General features: G+C 33.9%; 1 long non-coding RNA gene across 1 annotated transcript in view; it reads right to left on the reverse strand.

Annotated features, from left to right (window-relative positions):
* Positions 1 to 22,412, reverse strand: part of LOC138065814 (uncharacterized) — a 144,722-nt gene that overhangs the window by 112,570 nt on the left and 9,740 nt on the right. Inside the window, exon 2 of the long non-coding RNA XR_011138882.1 lies at positions 13,542 to 13,623. This is a non-coding gene — a long non-coding RNA (uncharacterized lncRNA). The remainder of the gene's footprint in view (positions 1 to 13,541; positions 13,624 to 22,412) is intronic.

Consider the following 22,412-nt stretch of genomic DNA (forward strand, 5'->3'; position numbering starts at 1 on the left):
TGCTACTTGTAAACGTCCATATTTTCTCCTATAATAAATAAGATATAGCAATTTTATTTTTTTAAGTGTAGATTTTGTCATCTTAAAATAATTTAATTTTCAGTGTGTTTATTCAGTCCTCTTTTACAAATCAAGCCGATGTATTGCAATTATTGCTCTGTCCTTAGGATAAATAGTTTTACAGCTATTTTAAAAAGTCTCTCAGCCATTCACACATGAGATAGATAACACTGGTTTTCATTCTATGTTATATTTTAGAAAAATTATCTGAACATTCACTTTAACTCTCACTATTTGCTACATGTTAATAGGCTTAGGTTCTGTTGCATGGATCTGTAGAAGAAATGGCTCTTTAGACTTTAAATTCAGAAGAGATACCCACCAGTCATCCAACCTCCAACAGAGATTATCTAAAGTATTGTCAAACAATTATACCAATGTTGGCCTAAGGCACTCCTTATGTTGTGTTAAATCTCTTAGTACAGAGTACCTTTTAAAATATTTCTGAAATGTAGTTCATATCATAGAATATTTCATAGTTTTCTGCAACTTCAATAGCAGAAAACCCCAAATGAAATTTTAAAAAGTTTTGTGTTCAAAGTATTTCCTCTTCCATGTCTTCTTCCAGATTATATTGTTATGGGCCACTAATCAATATTATGTGGCAGAGGCTCAAAATCTCCAGGACAAAAGAAAGTGCTAACATAGTAGGATTTTTATTAGGATAAAATAAATGAAAAATAATAAAATCTTACATAAATCATAGAAAGATATTAGTGCTGAAATAAGGATTAGATAAAGACATATATCCTGTGTAAGGCTAGAGACGTGCATGAACTGATACTTCCTTGTAAACAAGAGTGTGGGAATAGTTAGTTTTAGAAATAAACTATTAACAAACATATACATGAGTAAATAACCGCATATATCTGAAATTTATCAATGCCAAAAATTGGGAAATACTGGTATGTGTCCAAATACCCAAACACTAAGCCAAAAATTTCCATTTGAATCAACTTCTCTCATGTTATATGCTTATTAATCTGTTAACATTCCACAGTGAACTTTTTGAACATGATCATTGCATTTTTTTAATAATATAGCTTGACTTAAAGTCATAACACATTTTTAAAGAAACTATTATGCTTGAAATAGTCTGTGAAATTTTCAGCTGAAATTGCTAAAATAAATGTAAATTGTCACTAGGGTAATGCAATGAATTAAGAGGATACTGTATACTAAATGTGCACATATTATCTCATTTAGGAAGACAGGTTTAAAAAAAAATTAAATCTATTAAATATATCAAATGCAGTACATTTTCATACTCAGCTGAAGATATATTGCATGCAAACTTTTGTTTCCCGTCCATACAGTGGGTAAGCCTGCCTGCTTCTTAAGTTATGTGTAACAGCTAACTGAATTTCAGACTAGGAGCTAGGTAATAGATAGTAATACTTTCAAATACTTCCCCAGCCTTTGTTTATCTTAAAAAATACTTGAGCTTTAAATCTTTCCGAGCAAGTCTTAGGTGCATTAAAAAATCCATAACATTTTCAATCCACTTATCACTAAAGTTCATTTTCATATAGCTTGTCTACAACAAAGATACTGCACTTTATAAATTTTGAAAGTTAAAATGTAAGTTAAATTTTGAAATGAAATACTATAACGCCATATTTTAAGGCATTTACTAGATGTATAGATTATATACTTTTGGTGAAAAGCTCCCATAGAGAATGGAACTAAAAATATATTTTTTTAAAAATCAGGCTAATAAACATAGTTTCACAACACAGATGTAAAGACTAAATTTAAGAATTATCTTCCTCATATTTATCTGTTTCTTGATCAAGTAACTTGTTAATCATTGCTGTATTAGACTTTTACAGAAGGCCAAAATATATTCCACTTATGTCAAGAGGTGAGACCAAACATTTTGATTTCCCTGATTCCATATAAACGCTTTTCCTTAAAAGTATCATGCCCGTGCTGACTGTGAATAACACTCTGAAATTCTCTGAAATACTCTGAATACTCTGAAAGGTAAAAATTTGATCTTTGCTGAATCTCAGCATAGGTATGTTTAGATAGGTCAAATATTTAACAATTTCATTTAGTTTGAACTTCTTCATGAGGACAGTTACATGAAAGTATCTTATATGCTTTGTGGACTAAGTGTATGAATATCATAGATACTGAAGCTCAGTCAATGTACACTAATGCACAAGGACACACTTACTTTGCTAGACCTTCTAGGGCAATTGAATGAGCTACAGCTGAAAAATCAAAACCTTCAAATACTGCTTCCTAAAACATATCCTATAAATTTTGGCAATATTTTATTCTATGAAATTTATGTATCTCACTATTTCTTTTTTCCAGACACTTTTCATTAAGCTTTGTAATATTACTGGGAAATATCAAATTAAAATATGGATTAGGGCTGTTTTTAACTAAAATTTACTTATTTACATTGCTACTGCAAATAAAACAAATAATAATGTGTGTTATTACATGAAATACATGAATTCTGGTTTTCTATGGTGTCATGTTTTATACTTTAAATCACCTCCACTGCAATCACCTTATTTCCTCATCATTCCCTTATGATTTTATATCCTCTACAATAGTGTAGTCCTCCCCATACCCTTCAGCCCAACCTTTCTCCATGTACCACCACATACACAGTTTTTACAAATGTCTGAACAGAAGGCAGGGGACAGTAAGGCTGGTTCCAAGATCCGTGTGTGCTGGCTGGCCAGGAGGAACAGAAAAACTACTGATTTCAAAGCAAAATTTTTCCCTCAATGGGGCTGTTAATTTGACTCTGTTACATCTACTGAGCTGCCAGTTGCACAAAACTTGCAGCAACTTAATAGTTTCTCTTTGGCATATCTACTCTTTATCAAATTTGACTAAACCTGGACAGCAAATGAAAAGTTCTGGTGAGGAAAATCACAGTTGCAAAAAACTTTTCCACGGAGAAACCGCTGAACACTTGTTATCATGGAATTTATTTGCAACTAAAGACATCTTTGATATAGAATCAGTTTGAATATGTGAAATAAAGTTTCTTTCAGTAAGGAAAAAAATGTCAAAAGATGCTAAAAAGATATGTTGTTTTACAGTGCATATAAAGGTAATAGTTAAATACTATTTTAAAAGAATTTTTGATGAGTATTGTCAAAGACACAGTCTGAAGGTGCTTAAAGAGACATCATCTTCTTGAGATATCCTTTGATTTCCCATATCATCCTCATTGCATTAAGTGCAGTTTCCTCCTAAAGAAGTCAGCTTATCAGAAATAATTTACTTAGTTCAAGAACAGGCCACTTTTTGGAGCAGGTTTTGGATGGATTCCTAATAATTTGTCTTTTTACTTAGTGAGATTTATTTTCCTTGAATTTCTAAATTTGTTTTTATGTGCTTAATGGGAGTTCCTTACAAAGGCACTCACCCACAGTGAATTAGTTACGAGACCTGATCGGTGGTTCCACAAATAGATTTCTAGTTTATATTATTGAATTCAGGACAGGTTAATCATGAACAACACACTTTTGGGGTAGGTAACAATAATAATATTTGTAACCAGGCTTGCTGACTTTGCATGAATATTAGTTATAAGACTACAAGGTATTCTTTCTTTCAAAACCTCTTCTGTCTTTACATGATTTGCACAGTGGAGACATACTGATGCATTTAGCTGAGTCGTCTATGTTAAGAGTCACAAAAAGACATTTTTGAGATAGATGCTGGTATCTGAACTGCAGAAACGTCTTAGAAGAGCATTCTACCTTTCAGGACACATATATATAAATGCTACCTATTGTTTATCTCATTTGGAAATAAATAAATACTTTTCTAAGTTTTTGAATTTAGTAACATGAATATCTTCTTTTAACGGACTGATAGATTGTTAAGTTATTCATCTGGAATGCAAAAGATGCTCCTTGAGAACACATTTATCTACTGCTAAATTTGCGCAGAACCCCGTTTTAGCAGTGACTTTTCACTTTTTTTTTCCAGAGAGATAGCAATCCACAAAAAAGGTCCAATTTTCTGGATCTCACATTTTCTAAGAAAAAATGAGTGTTTCACGGAAAAAAAAAAAAAAATTACACTCTTTTGGTGTTTCTAGCTTGTTTGTAAACAACAGAATAACCTCAAATTTGCCATTCTTAGGATTCACCTATCTGAAATGTACATAGCATGTTCAAGAAGTACAGACTGAGATATACACTTTTTTTGCTTGTTTCTGAAATAACTGAAGATTTGGTTTTATGATTAGTTTATGCTAACCAAAGTTTCTGCTATTAGTAAGAGGAGTGTTCTCCCTCAACTACAGCTGCATATTGTGTTTTATATAATTTTTGCAGCCATAAATTGTCGTTTGCTTTTCTGTCTGTGTATTTGTTTCTGAGCACAGCAATAAGGGGCACTTCCAAGAAAGGAAGACCTGTTCTTCACCTTTATTATTTCTTGCAGCTTAAATTTGGAATCAAAATTAAACCAACAGAATTTTCATTTTTCATGAAGTATTTATATTGAGCATAGTTTATTGTAAATATTTTTTTTTGAATTTTAAAAAAGAAATCATCTCAGTAAACAAAATACTACTGAACAACTACCCTGAGAAAAATCCCTCTGAGTGTGTAGTTCATTGATAATTCTCTGTAACGTATCTTGCCAACATCGTTCTTTCTATGTCTGCTTCATAAATTAATGTGTCATTTATCAGATTTACTAGACTTGAATTTAAAGATTATGAAACTTCTCATGCCAGTGACATGGTACCAAAGCCACCAATTCATAAAAGAATTCCTATAGCAGTTGACTTTTTTTATGCCGGTTTCCCATGCTTAGAAAACTTTCATAGATGAACACCAGAAAAAGTCCAAATGTGCCCTCTGGCTTGTACTAGGTAATTATTTGGTTGTAAATATTAGAATATATAGTCATTCTTACCAAAGTTTTTAATCTATGTTTGAAAGGAGGAAAACAAAAATGCTATCATAATTAAATGTCATTTGGCAATTTGGCTCATTCATGACAAATCTAAACAGAAATCTACCAAGTAAATTTTTAATGTTGCTTAGTCTGCCTTCTTTTCACATGATGACTCCTCATCAGCATGCAGTGGTAAAGGATAATAATAATGGAAGAACAGATTATAAGAATATTATATAGACTTCTGAGTTTTACCACAGGATATTAATCTAACTGAAATCTTTTCACTTTTCTTCAAGTTACTATCCCTGCCAGAGTGTTGTATAAAAGAGATAATAGTATTTCTCCCGCATTTTTTACAACGTAGAATCACCTACAATCACCCTGTTCTCAATGCTTTTGTCGTAGTTTTGGTTCACTTTAACAGAGCCAATAATACACATGAACAAAGCTTAATAACCAACAGCAAGTAGCACCTTTCCCTGATCAACACATGCTCCAAATAACACTAACAGCATCATAAGCAGAAATCATAGGGAATTTGAGTGAATCCTGATGAAAACAATATAGTCACTATAGGGAAAAATTATTTGAAGGATCACTTGCTGCTGTGGAGAAAATGCTCAGGGTGTGATGCTCATCTGGGATCCTTGTTACTTCTGTTTCCAGTTGGCCATTAGAGAGAGTTCTCTCTTGTGTGTGCTGCCTCTCATTCTCTCTCCCTCACTCCACACCTTCTGCTTTTTTTTTTTTTCCTCAAAAGTAACTTTCACCATTAGAGAGGATGCAGGCCATCAGCTACAGACCTCTCTAATAAATCTTTGTTCATGTGAACTTGTCTTAACATCCTTTGTGCAAGACTTTGGAATCACACCTTTTTAAAAAACTTTCTTCTTTGCATCCAGAAAAGGATAAATTCTGTTGTAGGCTCAACAGGAACAATCTTATTGTAGTCCTGGTATATGCACTTTGAGCATGACAAAAGAGTTCCTTCAGCTATTCTTTTTTAAAGAGAAAATTCTGATTTTGGCTGTGGGAAAAAGCAGCTAGTAGGAAATAAACTCAGGTTTTTCATGACTCTTCATGAGCAATTTATAAACCACAATTCTCAAAAATATTTAACTGTCAGACAAGAGGAGTTGCAAGAACTGATGTCAAGATTTATAGATGTTGTACTTTTGGAGGTGCTTATGGAAACTTCTACACCTGAATTTATAATGAAGATGAATTTAATCAAATAAAATGTACACTGGCAAAGAAAGAAACCTGTGATGGAGATGGATCTGTGTGTCCCATTTCTGTCAGACTGCTAACTTGAAAGGATTCAGTAGAAACTGAATTGGAATTTTTCAGTTAAAAAAAAAAAAACAACTTCTTTTTTTCACAAAACTTATACACATACATATAAATATTAAATATTCACAGATATTGTATTATCAATGGGTTTAAAGCCAAGTTCTTTATCTATCCACATCATTGTGGTCACGGTGCATGTTGAGAGAGGCACACCAGGAGACTTAAATAAACCTGAGGGCAACCTTTACAGAATTATTGGCTGTTACCTCTCTGGTAGCCTACATGACTCCACAACTGGGAATGCTGCTCATTAGTAGTACCACAGACCACCAATGCATATCTCAAAAACGCGTATAGCAGAAAATGCTCCAATACATTCCCGAGTGTGGTCAGGTGCCTTCTCTCCCCCTTTGTCTCTTCAAAACCACCACAGCGTACGGAGAAGACCAAATCATCTCACTCACTAGACTGCCAAGGCTGACATGACAGGATCATCCTGCCTGTCAGAAAGGATATCCCCCACATGACAGAAGAATCCCATGCTAAATATTCAGTATCCATGTCCATGAATCTCACTTTTTCCTATAGCAATGAGCGCAGATTTACTTGACCGGACCCATCTGGATACTTCTTAATGGCAGAGTCTCTCTTCAGAAGAGAGGATTATACATCTATGGTCCTCAACAGTGTGTTGTGGTCTTGCTAGATCCATCATTCCTGATTTCGGTAACAAACTAACCCATCTGTACTCCAGCCTGGTTTTGCTGTGCCATAATTCATACAAAGTCTGCTTCCCAGGTAGGAGTGAGAAAATAGGCTGTATTAGTTTATAGTGCAGGCTATTTGAGGACAACTATTTCAGTTGCATGAAAGGGAAGAAAGAGGGGCCTCCCTTTACCACTGCAGGTCATGCAAGATGTCAGATAAAATGAGCGATACTAGTCGCACAGAGATTTCCGTGCTGATAGCTAACGCGAATCTTTAACAAGTTCATAAAAAGTAAGCTAAAAAAACCACTATATTCTACTCTGCATAGAAGTTTAAAAGAGATATTTTAGCAATTCTTATCTAAATTAGTTCTCTAAAAGGCCAGCTACCATAACAAAATATATACAAGATCAATCTGAAAATGCTAATAACTGTTTCCTATTTGTGACGAAATACATATATGCTTGTTTCATCTACCTCAGTCTTTAAAAAGCTGAGAGATGAGAAGATCCTCCCACAGTTCATTCCCCCAGAAAAAGGAGTGGTTACGATGGATGAATTCAGACCAGCTATCTAGCACATAAAGAAGGTAACATACTCTCCCTCCCCTCCTCCCCCCCCCCCCCCCGCCCCATCCAGTAGTAGGCACAGATAATAAAAATAAAAAAAAAAGCTGGGAATCATCATCTGGTAATGAGACAAACTGGTATACTAAGCTCAGTGCAATATCAAAACTGTCATGCAGTAGTTACTGATCTTAATAAAGATTTAAGTATGCTCATATGAGTCTCAGTTAGAAACAAAATATATAATGCTAAATGAAACCAAAAAATATCCTTGAGCTTAAAAAACAGCTCATGAAATGATTAAAAGCAGATGTTCAGCACTAATCACCATCAGAACTGTAGTACTGCAAATTGTATTGCTCAAACTCTCATTAAAAAAAAAGCAAGCAAATTCTGGTTAGACATTTTGACATTGCTTAACATTTTGAAATAAATGTGACAGATTGAAAGAAAAATCTTTAATAAATAGAGTATATACATTAGTATAACAATGGACAAAGGGAAATGGCACAATTTCATTACAATTAAATTTCTCAGTAATTTTGTAAATGTAGGACATTTATGCAAATTTTAAACAATGATTCTTTGCAGATTAACAGTACCATTTACAAAACATGGAACAAGATAATTCTATGTTTTCTTAGCTACAGCATGTCAGTTGCAGTTAACATACAATTAATACATCATTTCACGCTTGATGCATGTAATTTAATTTGCTTTCATTAAAACACAAAACAAAACAAAACAAAACAAAACAAAACAAAACCACAGGCTTCTTTCCAGGAAGCTGTGAGAGGTCAGAATTATTTTTAAACAGACAAAAAGTATTAGTAAACTGGAAAAAAAAAAAAGTTAAATATATGGGTTCTTTAAAGGGTAAATGGGCCCAAATTCCCCTTCAAAGCAAGGCCAGCTCTCAGATCAGACCAGGTGGCTCAGGGCTTTGTCCAGATGAGTCTTGAAAACTTCCAAGGACAGAGACTGCACAACCTTTCTGGGCAACCTGCTCCACTGCCTGACTGTCCTCATGGGGAAAAGTTTTTCCTCATACTGAGTCTGAAACCTCTCTCATTTTAGCTTATGTCCATTGCTTCTCATCTTCTTACCACATATCACTGTGAAGAGCCTGGCTTCATCTCCTTGATGATCCCCCCTGTGCGTACTGGGGGCTGCTGTTAGGTGCCCCCAAAGCTGTCTTTTTTTCCAAGCTGAACTAGCCCTGGTACCTCAGCTTCTCCTCATAGGGCAAGTGCTCCAGCCTCAACCAGCCTAGTGGCCCTCCACTGGGCTCACCCCAGAGAGACATCAGTTTTTCATGTACTGGGGGTCCCAAAACTGGACCCAGCATCTTTATCTTAGATGTGGTCTAACAAGTGCTGAGTAGAGGGAGATAATCACTTCCCTAGGCCTGCTGTCTGTTCCTATGCTAGCACAGCCCCAGGTGCTGTTGGCCGTCTTTGCTGCATTACTGGCTCATGTTCAGCTCGCTATCCCGCAGGGCCTGTTCCCCAGAGCTGCTCCCCAGCCTGTATCACTGCCAGGGAGTCTTCCTTCCCAAGGTCAGGATTTTGCATTTGTTCTGGTTGAATTTCATCAGGTTGCTGGTGGCCTATTCCTCCAGCCTATCTGAGTCCCTCTGGACGGCAGCCCTGCCCTCACGTATATTGACCGGTCCCCCCAGTTTGGTGCCATCTGCTAAGCTGATGAGAGTGCAATATATCACCTCCATTTGATGAAGACACTGAACAGAAGAGGCCCCAGTTCAAACCCGTGCAGTACTCCCTTGTTACTGGCCTCCAGGCAGCATACAACCCATTAATCGCTTCCCATTGAGCCTAATCATCCAAACAGTTTTTTAGACATCTAATTATCCACTTCTCTAGACCACAATATCCCAACTTGGGTAAAAATATGTTTTGATATGGATAAAAACTTCAGACTTACCTAAAAGATTAGGAAAAAAATGTTCAAAATGTGTTCAGACCTTCTCTTCTACTTGAATGCTTTATATTAATCATTCCAATAGAGATTTGATAAAGCTGCTTTTAAGAATCAGACCTGAGTCACTGCTAAGGAACTAGCAGTACAGAAATGAAACGTAAGCTCTATAGTCTGCATAGGATAGAGGACAGACTTGATGAACCATCCACCCTTTTTTTGTGTAGGTGATACCTACAAGTGGAATAAATCTCTAAATCATGCAACTATTTATTCCCTTTTCCTCCTTCTCAGCAAAATAAGAAAACTTAGAAAAAGTATGATAAAATCAAACATATCTCATCTTTAACGAGAAATGTAAATTTTGACAAATGTACTTGTCTTTGAAAATAAATGATATTCATGTATGTTATCAATCTGGGTCGTATTTTAAACAGTGGTTTAAAGCCTCTTTTTAAAGGGTCATTTTTATTAACTTCCTCAACTACTAAAACAAAGATCATTCTCAAATTAAATAGACTGTTATTTAGAAGTATGATGGAGAAAAAACGCACACACAGTGGAAACTAATTAAATCAGTTAATGTTCCTGCTAGCAGGGGTTATTATAGCTCCAGATAATCTCTGGCACGCTTGTATAAGAAGCAAAAAATTAAATAGTTTTCTGATGACAGAAATAATTTTATTATCTCTTTAAAATAATTTTATTATCTGTTTAGGGAAGCAAGAATTTTGTCATTTTTTGTTATTTCTGTTCACCTCTTTCGTTTGAAAGCTGAGGCAACTCTTTATTTACATAGACAGGAAGTCAAAATACTTTTGTGAGAAAACTCATCTATTCCAAGTACTGAGCTAGAGTGACAAAAAAGAACTGATTAGAACTGATTTTGTGTTGAGACATTAAGCCTGACTTTGCTCTTAAAATGTTAATGTGCTAGTCCCCTTAATACTTTATTTTGTACTGTATTGAACTGTTGAAATTTGTTGTCTATATTTCTCTGAATTTTGTTGTCTCTCTAAAGCAAATGTATTTGCCCTTGGTGATAATTATTCATAATGGATTTGTAATATGTGATGTTAATGGCAATTCACTTATGGAAATCATTAAAATATCAAAATAATAAAGCTAGCACAAAAGGCAAATATATTGCTAAAGTGTACATGAGTATATGAAAATACTCTAGGCCATATTTATATTGTAACATTTCTATCTGATATTAGTGATGTCAGAGAAAGAAGAAACTAGAAAAAGCAGAGTAAAACGACTCTGAAGCAAATATTTTTAACAAAATTCAACTAATCCCTTTCTGGACTCTGAATAATATTGGGATTATTGCAGACTATTTAGTAATTTTAAATGAACAACACATGCAGCTACTGCAGCAAAGAAACAAAAATTATGAATAGAGAAAAGTTCTTCTAATTAATGTCAGTGGACACATCGTTACTTGTTCCTGTTGACTTTTTAAAATCCAATTGAGGTTCTTAAAATACAATATGATAGGAATGCAATATTATTTGGGCTTCTTGCATCATCTCATTTCTCATGTAAATAAATTAACAGTAGCATTCAAAGGATTTATTCTTCATAACATTCCTACACAGAAACGCATATTACATAAATGCTATTGGAAGTTATATTACACAAAATGATAGAATCCTATCACTATACACTATAGAACAACCAGTTTAAAAATAAGTAAACTTAAAAATAAAGGTACTGTAAATAATACACACAAACCATTGTTCCAGATACATAATAATAAATAATTTTGCTATTTATTTATTATTTATTATTAAATAACTTTCATAGAGAAAGCTGCTTGTCCAGTCAGAAACGTGATCTCAAATTTTTGTTCTACCAAAGTGAGTTAGGTTTAGGAATAAGTTTGCTGAAGACCAAAAGAGGAAGACAGAATACTACTTAGACCAAAAAGATTGAGATATGTTTAAATGGAAAAAGTTCCACTGTAAAATTATGCTGTTTAGGTTTTGGAACTGATAAAAAAACTTGAACTAAGAGTAGAAAACATTAACTGAAAGTATGCAAAGTGGCAAATTTCTATAACTATCAAAGTTTCCAGTTTATGCTGAACTTCACAGTGTCTTAGTCTTACCTTTTCCTCAGGTACTACTTTGTAAATAATTTGCATATTTATAATTCCCTTATAGAACTTTTTATTTGCAAGATTCTAATGTACTTTATATTTTTACCCCTTCACCCCCTCTGGAAAAAAAAACAAAAAAAACCAACTCATTCTGCGTGTACTATATAGAGTAGTTACTTTGCTGTCACAGAAACAGTAATTTCTGGACAGGACAATGATAATGTTTGAATGTACATGACATTGAACAAGATATGGAGAGTATTATATACATCCTATAAAGCTTTAAGAGATAGAAAGAAATTATATGAAAATGGCTGCAGTTAACTTTTCTGCCATTATAAAAAATCACTAAATCATTAAATATTTTGATTACTCTAGAAGTTTTTCTTTTTTTTTTTTTTCCTGCATTGAAATGCCAGAATTTTAAGATTGCATTTCTTTCTTTGCCTCTTCCCTTATGGCAGGGTATTCATATAACAAGAAATAAGAGAAAGCATACTCCTTTTTCACCAAAGTGAATGCCGGTATGGTTAGGGATTTCCTTCAAAGATACCTCATCGCTTACCCTGTGCAATCTGACAAATGTACAGCAAAAGGTGGTCTGGCTGAAATCATAATAATGTTACTGAAGATGACTCACAGTTTTATACAAGGAAAGTATTAATCAGTAAATCCTGATAGGCATTTTTCTTTAAAAAAAAAAAAAAAACACGCTTCCTATCTCTGCTGTGATCACAAACTGAACAGCAGCTAATCGTGATGTCTAATTCTGAGCAAAATAAATCTTCTTCTTCCAGTAATCCACTATCTGATGAGTCACTTCTTACTTTTGGTCTGTGTAATAAGGCAGATCAAGAAGGAAATGTTTCACACACCAAGGTCAATAATATTGATATTTCAAGCCTGCTTAGGAGGCATGCTGTCAGTTACTGTGACTCAGCTTCAGCCCTCATCATGCCTCTGTCCCCTCTTAAGAACTGTTCTTATGACAGAAAGAAACAGCATGCTTTGCCATTTTTTAAAGTTCAGGAACTGCACAAATTTAAACTTTTCCAGTGTAGTCAGATTTACTTTCTACAAAACCATTAAGTGAGTAAGCATTGGTGACTTCAGGATGCCAATGGGTTGATGACAGTGCTAACAATTGTGGCCTTTGTATTTTTTTAATCCATGGAGAGATCATATTTGATTAAAAAAAGCAACATTAATTAATGTCAACTAGTACACTGAAAATTAACTTGCAATCAGTTGCAAGATTGAATACTGTATTCTGATTATCACCTTTTTCTGGAATCTGAAATTTGGCTTTGGAAGCTGGTAAATGAACTAGACTGCTTTACAGTAATAGTTTCTATGCCTTCTATGACTAAAATGCAAACAGATCCAACATATCATTGCTATGTGTTACTGAGCAACAATCTGAGCAGTAACCTGACCAAAATGAAACAGATGAAAATGCAGATGGCATCCAGAAATGCCAGTTAAATCCTTAGCTTTGCATGCAATGTGTAGCCTGTATATACTTGGTTGCACCTTACCCCCGGTTCATAGCATTTAACTTCAGGAATATGACAAGATACTCCAAACACACATGATCTACTACCCACTATGTACTCAGAGAATCATCTAAAGGAAAGTGAGGTAAAGGAAGTGAAAAGAAAGGAAGCTAGGTTCCCTCTTTTTATGCTTTTGTTTATCGTTTGTCTTCTTTCTCCTCTTTCTTTGTAATTTGGGCTTAATAACCCTCAAGCTTAGTTAACATGATAGTGTTCTCTGACAAACTGCTGAGCAGTGCTGGCAGGAGAAGCAGCTGAAAGCAAAGTTTTACACAGCTTGATGCGTCTACGAGTTTGCTTGGTCTTTGCTAGGCTGTTTAGAGCGTGTGTACTTCTCTAACAGCAAATTTACAACTTAAGTGTCATCACTAGCAAGCGTTACCACATTTTCAATCTTCCTGCTTCCATTTTGTGCCTTACCTTCTTTTTCTTCAAAGAAACTCCACTGCATTTAACCATAGCAGCAATGGCTCCAGCCTGTTTTCCCTGACTTCTTTTTCCCCTGGAAAAAAAAAAAAAAATCTTTGGCACTTTCATGAAATTTAAAATAATATAAAGCAATGCATCATACTTTATATTCAAATATTACAGAAACATAAAAAATATACACATTATATATAGTATGTGCATACATACATATGCATATGTATATCCCCATAATTGAAGGGAGAGAAAACGGTACACTCTTAACATAACTATATCTGACATTTCAGTGTTGCTGTCTCTTCATACTTTTTTTTATAGCTCTGAGAGAAGTTTTAAATAATTTTAAAGCAGTTTCTAATGAAAACAGGCCAAAAATGCCACATATAAGTAAATACAGTTTATTGTATCTATTTTACTGTAACAGCAAAGTATGACATATACGTGTAGGACTCCTCTCAGTCAAAAACATCCTATCCATCATTTCTTATGTATTCTGCTTCTGGTGTAGAATAGGTCCTGGTACTTGTAATTATCAGGTTTTACAAAAGTACATGTTCTTAAAGCAATCTATATTTTCAGTAAGTTTGCAAAAGAGATAATCAAAATATAGCTGATACGAATAGCTTCAACCTAAGAGTGCTAGGTAATATTTGCATTTTACATTTTACAGTTCAAAATCAGATTTGAAACTAATGTCTCATACTATTCACAGGTGGAAAATACATTTCAAACCCGATATCTCTTCAGTAACTGACACTGACAGAGCGCAAAGGATTATTGGGTTTTTGTTTTGTTTTGTTTTGTTTTCTGTTTGAACAGCCTGATTCTAGCCGAATTTTTCTGGTAATACTGTTATAGCAATGCTCAAGCACAGTCAACTAGCATTCTAACATGTTTTCTATTTTAAAGATAAATATTTCTGTTACCTTCAGTCTTCCTTTTTGGATGTAACACATTTAGATTTGAATTAGGAGCTAGTGCTCCTTGAATTGTGTGTCTCACACTAAGAAGTTACTCCAGCATCTAGTAAGAGAACCTATTGTTCTTTTCATCTTCTAAGTCTATGTGATAGCTTTATGGTGCACAGTAACTGCAGGAAATTTATAGTTAAGCACCCAAGCAGATTGATTTTTATTTTCCTGCATTCCTAAACTATTAAATTGCATGGATATCTAAACAGCATCCTAACATTCTTGTAAAAAATTCACTTCTGACGTGAGTGTACCACCCACAATAATAACAATGAAAAAATCCATTTCCTAGAAGCTTAAAATTGTTACTTTGTTTGTGCATGTATGTACGCCTCTATTTGCACATTACTCTAGATCAAAAAATGCAGCATTTTATTGGTTCAAACATAAAATTAAGAAAAAATTACATTTGAATAAGATTAAACTAATAACTTCCTATGCATGCAAACTGTTCAAAGCCACATCCCATCATCTTAGCTAAAGGATGTGGTTTGAGATCACTGAAAATGACACTGCTTTCTCCTGTATCTTGTGAACACTCACTCTTTTGTATTTTGAACATTTCTGTTGACTCTTTGAAGCATATAGAGAGCCCGAGGGCAAAAAAGTCCTTGATGTAATATGGCTAGTATTTTATTTTGTGATTTTAAACTGGCAGCTTCTATAAGTTCTTGTACTTTTAAGAAATACCTGTACAAACTGCTGTATTGTATAGATCATGATTCAATGTGTTCTCTTTCTAGATACTCTCTGAGGGCTGATTCTACTATCAGCTGTTATGATATATTTGAAGAGGCTTGAATGACATATTTGGGCAGAAGATAAGGTCAAATCTAAAGTACTTATTTTTATCCTTTTTTTTCTCCCTTTTTGTATACTGTATATATGATTGATAGAATCACCAAAAACTCTATTACAACAAGCATAAAAAACTGGAATATTTGTACTGTGCTTTTTCCAGTTAAAAAGAACTTACAACCATTTTGTTGAGGAAAGGACTTTATTCACAGCTATTAATTTCTTGCAAGCCATTTTACGAGACAAGCAGGAGCCACAGCTCTTCAGAGCTGAAAAAAAGCCTGCCAGTCATCTGATTAGTGGCATGTTGCATGTGTGAAAGACTTCTGCTTAGGCTGGCAAGATCTGGTTTCTGTAAGCAGTAAATGCTATGTCTAAACTGAGCTCCAGTCAGCATCCTCCAAAGAGTCTGGGTCTCCTAATTGTTCAGCCAGACAATTTTCTGTTTTCATAAAATCTGTAATAGTATTCCTTTCTATAAGACTGTAAAGCACGAGTGACGACATGCTGATACGTGCTTGTGTCTCACTTTAAAAGAGAGTTCAGATGAATCAATGCAGAACCATGAGAGCCTGGAAGGTCTTCAGGATCCACAGGACTGCTCTGCCCCATTGACGTCCAAATTTACGGAGAGCTGTGATCCATGACCTCCTGTGAGAGGCTGTGAATCACAATTTCCCTCTCATGCTGATTTCCTAACCCAATGGAAGTCCCTGTTTTTCAGTGGCAGATCTTGCTTGTGCAAATGATGTGGCTTTTACCTCCCCATTTCTACAGAACTCAGCACTCAGTATGAACTTCTGCCATGCAGACTCTTACTCATAAGAGAAGTTGTCATAAATCCTTCCTCTTTTACTACTTCTCATAAGAATCTTTACCTCACATAAAGCAGATTACTGTCTGCATATGAAAGCATCTGTCCCTAGCTCCCAGCACACACTGAGCTCTGTAGCAGCTGAATTCCTGTTGAGTTTGCATCTGTATCCTGCTTTTTGGCCCTACCTCATACATTGAGGATGCGTTGATATGCAGTTCCTGTTTAGTTTACCGTATAGACAGTCAGGTCTGGGACAAATGTATGTGAGGCAGTATGCTTTCAGGAAATAAATAATATATCAGAATATGTTTATTATTTTGACTTAACATTTTCTGCCTGACTGAATTACTTTCTGTTCTTGCAGGATGTGACCAAGCAAGAGAATAAAAATATCACTTTGTATTAGGGTATTATACTGTTTTATATTGCAAATAGTAACCATCAGAGTGAACCTGCAGCTTAATTCAGTCTTCACTTTCTGGAGAGTAAAGTACAAAAGTGTCAGGGAATTGCTATAGAATATGGTATTCTTTCACAAAGGGGAATTTCCATAGACTATCCATTAGAGAGTTGCAATATTTACAGTCTGAAAGATATAGAGGTTTCAGTAATGTTACTTAGGAAAAATAAAATAGATAATGCTGTTGTTTAGGGTTTTCCTAAGCAATATTCTATAAATAACATATTGTCATTATTTGTGGCCAACTTCTATAACGAGATGTTAAATTCATCTACTTTTATCTAATTTTAATTTCATGCTTCTCTATTTTTTGTCTCAAAGTAATACAATTTGCACTTGCTAAACTAGACCAATACTTGCTCAGCTCTAGGGAAATGATCAACTGAGAAGAAAATGTCTTACTTTCAGTTTCCTATTACATGCAGCTATGGCTTACATTGTGCATGATGAATGCATATTTCTCTTTATCAATCAGTCTTCACAAACCAATTTGCTTACATCCTGCAGTGAGTTGCATTTACAAGGGGTTTCAGTTCCTAAGAGGGTTATGTGTCAAAATAAGATATAGTTCAGTAACGAGCAGCTTTGTAGGAGCAGCTCAGGATAACATGTAGCTAAAGTCTATCGCATCATAAGTCTTTGTGTACCTGTCTATATCTCCCCCTCTATCTTTTAGTTAATATTATTTTTAAAATTAATTGTAGTTGTTTCCACTTTATACTATCACGGATTAAATTTTTAGCTGAACTGAATTTTTCTACATCATAAGATTTTACAGATTCTTTCTAATGACCTTCACTTTTTGGCAGCAAATAAGTTTGCACTTAGAATTATTTTGTGAGTTTGTTAAATACATTAAATAACTAAATCAAAGCAAGCAGGCCATAAAATACTGAATGATGAGAAATGACTTTATTAAAATAAAGTGTAATTACTATACTCACAGAAGAACAACAGATTTACATGCACTTATTAAGCCTACTCTCATTTCCGAGATTTGCCGTTGACTTCTAAAGGAATTGGATCAGGCCTGTAACGAACGCTGTGAGGCCAAGAGTTACGTTACGTGCAATCACTGCCAGGCATCTGAGACAAGTTGATTACGTGTCTTATACAATATCTTATAGCTTCTTTCTCTGTAAGAATAAATTGCACTACCAGAAACATTCAAAAGGGAAAACCGTGACTCTGCCAGTGGTATACATAGAACCAAAACTCTGCTTTCATAAATTGTATAGACAGAACCAAAAGTCTACATATGTAAATGATTTTACCCTATATAGAGTTTGAAGATCCAATGTTTGTCTTTCCTGATCCCGTGTGGTTCCCACTGATAAAAAGTCAGCACGCAGAAGTTACGTCATAGAGTGGAGAGCATATTTTAGTTTTGATAGGTCTAAGACTTCGCCCGTAGAAAATTAATTGCATGATCATAGCCAAAACATTAGCTATTGAATTCAAATTTGTATTTATTTCTTAGTTATATTCATCATAAAGTAGTATAATTTCTGATGAAAGCAGTTCCTTTCCTTCTTAAGCTGTTCTTAAGCTGCAGAATAAACAGCTTAGCTTATTCTATTGCTATATTCAGCTTCCCTTTCAAGACCTACCGATTAACGTGTCTTTTTTCTGAATATTTTCTAAATTTCTGGATTTTTAGTGTCATATATTTTGTCAATGTTTCTGAAAAGACTTACACTTTTTTGTTGGGAATCATTAGCTATTTGTACTTGTATATATTCCACTTCTTGGGTGTTTGTTGTGAATCTTAAGAAGATATCTTTTAAGATGAAAATGAGGACACCATTACAAAGATTTAAGTCAATGCAAGTTATTTTTAAATATTTAATTAGGATCCCTACAGCAACCAATGCATCACTGTAATTTGTTAGTAGCCAGAGTTCAAGAAGTTTCGAAGTTTTATAAATTAGCAATACAGTAAAACTTCTATCTTTAACTTACATTGTAAAAAACAGTATGATATAATGTCTAAAGGTAGAATCTATTCTTAGATGCTAGAAGAAATAGAAATATGTAAGCAGTCTGACTTCAGAAGGTGTTATCTGATTTATAAAATAAGACATGATTCACTTCCCATCATTTAATTTGACTCTCACTGTGTATCTAGGAGTTCACCCAAAAGCAATGAAAATGTTGGTTTCATATACACCAGTATGTGACACTTTTTCCTTTTAATTATTATAATTCTGTTTTCTTACTAAGCATGCAAAGTGATTGCTCTACATATCTCTACCTCAAGGGATGCAATTTTTTGGTTTGATAGCTCCAAAAACTACCCTGGACAGTAATATACTTTTTTTTTTTTTTCTGGCTCTTCTGGCTCCCTGGCAAATTGTAAGTGGAAGGAAAATAGAAGATCATGATGTATGCTAAGACTTTCCTTTAATAATGTGCTTGCTGCCTTGACTCCCTCCTTGAAAAGCTATTTTATATGACTAACTATTAACTTTAAAATGTAGGTACTTCATTATTTAGGAATTAATATAAGAAAAACATAGCGTCATTCCTTTGAGAGCAATCAGTTGATGTTTTTTTCCCCCTTTCTTACAGCAGATTGTGCACAGTATCTTCCTCTGAGGAATGGCTTAGAAATAAGTAATAAATCTCAGGATTTGCTTTCAGTTAAATTAAGAAGAGTACAACTGAAAGTCATCTTTGTGTATCAGGGACTTATTTCACAATATTTATAATTAAGATATCGACTCCTCAGGAAATATCCCTCTAGAGGAACCATCCTGGTGATAACCCGTTCCAGAGAGAAACCTGCAACTAGACTCCCATCAGTTACCCTTAAGTTAAAGGAAGAAATATATTAACTGTGAGGTAGTAGCATGCTATAACATCACCGGGAATGGCAATTTGAGGGATATGCAGTCACTGTCCTTTAATCATTATGGCCTTCATACCTGTGTAAGGAAGCTTTTTATAACCAATAGATGTTTGTCAATAGATATCAACAAAGGTTTGTGTTGCATCTCAGTGACTTTTGCAAGAGAGCATGAAGATAAAGGCAATGCCATTATTTGTTAGAATATCCCTATAATTGCCACCGCTAAATTAAGTGTATTTTCTGCACTATGGACTTGTCTACATCAGGAAATTACAATGTAAGTAAAATAGCCTATGTAATTTCAGCTAGTGAGTTGAACTGCAGACAATTTGAAAAGACCTAAATTAAAGGTAGCTTTTTCTACTTTGAAAGTAGAATAAGCTACCTCAAATGTAGTAAACACTAAGGGTGCATGCTTGGGAAATTAGTCCAGAAAATTTAGCAGCGTATTAGCATCCTGGCTTATTAAGCATTTTTCATTTAGCTAATCCATGAATGACTGAGATTCAATGAATTCTGTCAGCTGCTGAATCATCAGTTTCTCTACTCGAAGTTGATGAAGATCATGATGAGAGTACTGATCTATTGATCCTTAGTGTCTCTGTAAAGAAAAGCCATAAAAACAACCTTCTTCAGCTGTGAGATGGTTGTCTAAGTCAGTCACACATTTGACAGCATATTATATAGATGCAACAGAGAAATTCTTCAGTCAAATATACAGCTGAGCTAGTTCTCCTGTGCTGTCTTCATACAGAATGAATGAATGGATACAATTCTAGGACATATTTCATCCCATCTTAATGTAGACATATAAAATAGTTTAGATGAATTGTGCCCTAAATGAGTCCATTTCTCTCCTTTAACCTGAAAGGAAATTAGGATGACTAGCTCATTTACAACTTGGATGTCAAGGATAGGTATCTAATCTTAAATGTTAACCGTAAGTCTTAATTTCAGATATTTTTGTTTCTGTTTCCCCTCCTAAAAGAACAAACTGAAATGTGATTTTAGAAGATTTCAGTTTCTATGAAGCTTTTTAAAAGACACCTCAATAAAGTGGCTATATTTTACATGTTCACCTTCTAGAAAAACATGTTTTTTTTTCCACTTCAGATTATATTCTGAAATTGTGTATGGTGTATAGTAATTTATTATGTAATTTCTCCTTTAGAGGGACTTTAGAGTTCCTTCAGAACTCTTAATACTTCAACTGAAGGCCAGTTTACCAAAATAATAGCACTGAGTTATTCCAGTAAAAACTTTCCAATTTTAGATTAACATAACAGGTGCCTTTTGAGAAAAAGTATTGATTGCAAAATTATTTTTGTTTACAATACTTTTAAAATTAAAATGACAGAAAGAAGAAATTACAACTCAGAAAAAAAACTTACTTCTTTCCAAGATATTCATCTGTCAGTATTATGTGATACTGCTCTAAACTACATTATTAGCAATAATAGCAAAATTTAAGCATGCACTCAAACTGAGAGCTTTAAACTCCTTTTCAGCAAATAGTTTTAAAGATAATGCTGCAAGCACGACGTATCTGCTGACATCACTTTTCGATAAGAAGTGAGAACATTCAGAAGATGCCAAATCAATTTATCTCTTTTTATGAAGCGATCTAAAAGTGAGTTAACATAGCTAAATATACTATTTATTTTCTGATAAATCAGTTTGGTCTTCTAAATTTCCTTTAGAGAAATCTTTACTTCAATTACAGGAGTCCCATCGGAATTCTTCTAATTTTATAATATACATATACATTCTTACGGTTGAAAACATATTCTTAAGCAAATATAATTCCTGATCCTCCAACTAAAAGTATCAACGACTGGGTACCACAGTAGTTTCACACACTACATATTTCTAAAATTAAGTTGGATAAGAGAATAAATAAAAATGTCCTTGCTTTCAGACCAGATCTACTAAGACTGCTGAATGAAATGAATAATATTGTATGATGCACACTATTACCAAGGTGAGTTTGCCTTCAGAATATGGTTTCCTTCTGAATTCAGCATTAATTCTAGATTTATATTCATTCTCATGAGTGCAACATTGTAAGCAAACTTAATTGGGAACTGGCTCATAAGATTATTTCTGCATATGAACAATATCTGGCTGTCCATATTTATACACAAATTCACTCAAAAGATCAAAAACATCAGTCATAACTATAAACATTGACATAAATTGGCATAATAAGGCCTGAAAATGTTGATTTTTTACAAAGACTTAGTAATTTAATGTTCCTGAAATTGAGTCTTGAAGAGGTATTCTTGAAATCAAATTGTTGCCTGATCAACTTCAGATCAAATCTACTCAATAACATAGCAGTTGGAGTGATTTTGTGAAGTTTCATTATATCTTGAATAATGCCAATAGGGGGAAAAAAAAAACTTTCTGACATTGCAGCCTCTATTAATTTATAGCAGGCATTAATTAAAGTCGTAGTCTTTTTGGTTAGTTGACTTGAAGCATGATTAATTATAATATTTAAACATAATAATGGATTAAGAACACATTAAAACTAGTATTCCTGTTACATATTTAAAGAAGATTTAATTATTTTATTGTTTTTAAACTTATTTTAAGTACTTCACAAAAAAAATTGTATTAAAAAAGAATAGTCCCATAAAATATTCTTATAAAATTATAACTGATTTTATAATGTTTACATCTGTTTATTGCATGAGTAAAAGTAATTACTTGCATATTATTTAACCTTTCATAGTAATGTTATAGTCCTGTAATCTGGACCCTGGACTAAAGTTACAGGAATTTCCATTTTCAGTTAGAGCTGGATGAAATCAAAATGTCTGCTCCACAGGAATTCTAACATTTAAGCTTATTTTTTTCCCTAAATCATAAATATTGATATGTCTTGTTTCAGTAATCCCTACGGAAATATTTAAATATTGCCAGATCACAATGTTTCATTTTAATCTTTTGATTTAAAATGGTC

This window comes from Struthio camelus, chromosome 1 (assembly GCF_040807025.1).
Source record: "Struthio camelus isolate bStrCam1 chromosome 1, bStrCam1.hap1, whole genome shotgun sequence".
Lineage (NCBI taxonomy): Eukaryota > Metazoa > Chordata > Aves > Struthioniformes > Struthionidae > Struthio > Struthio camelus.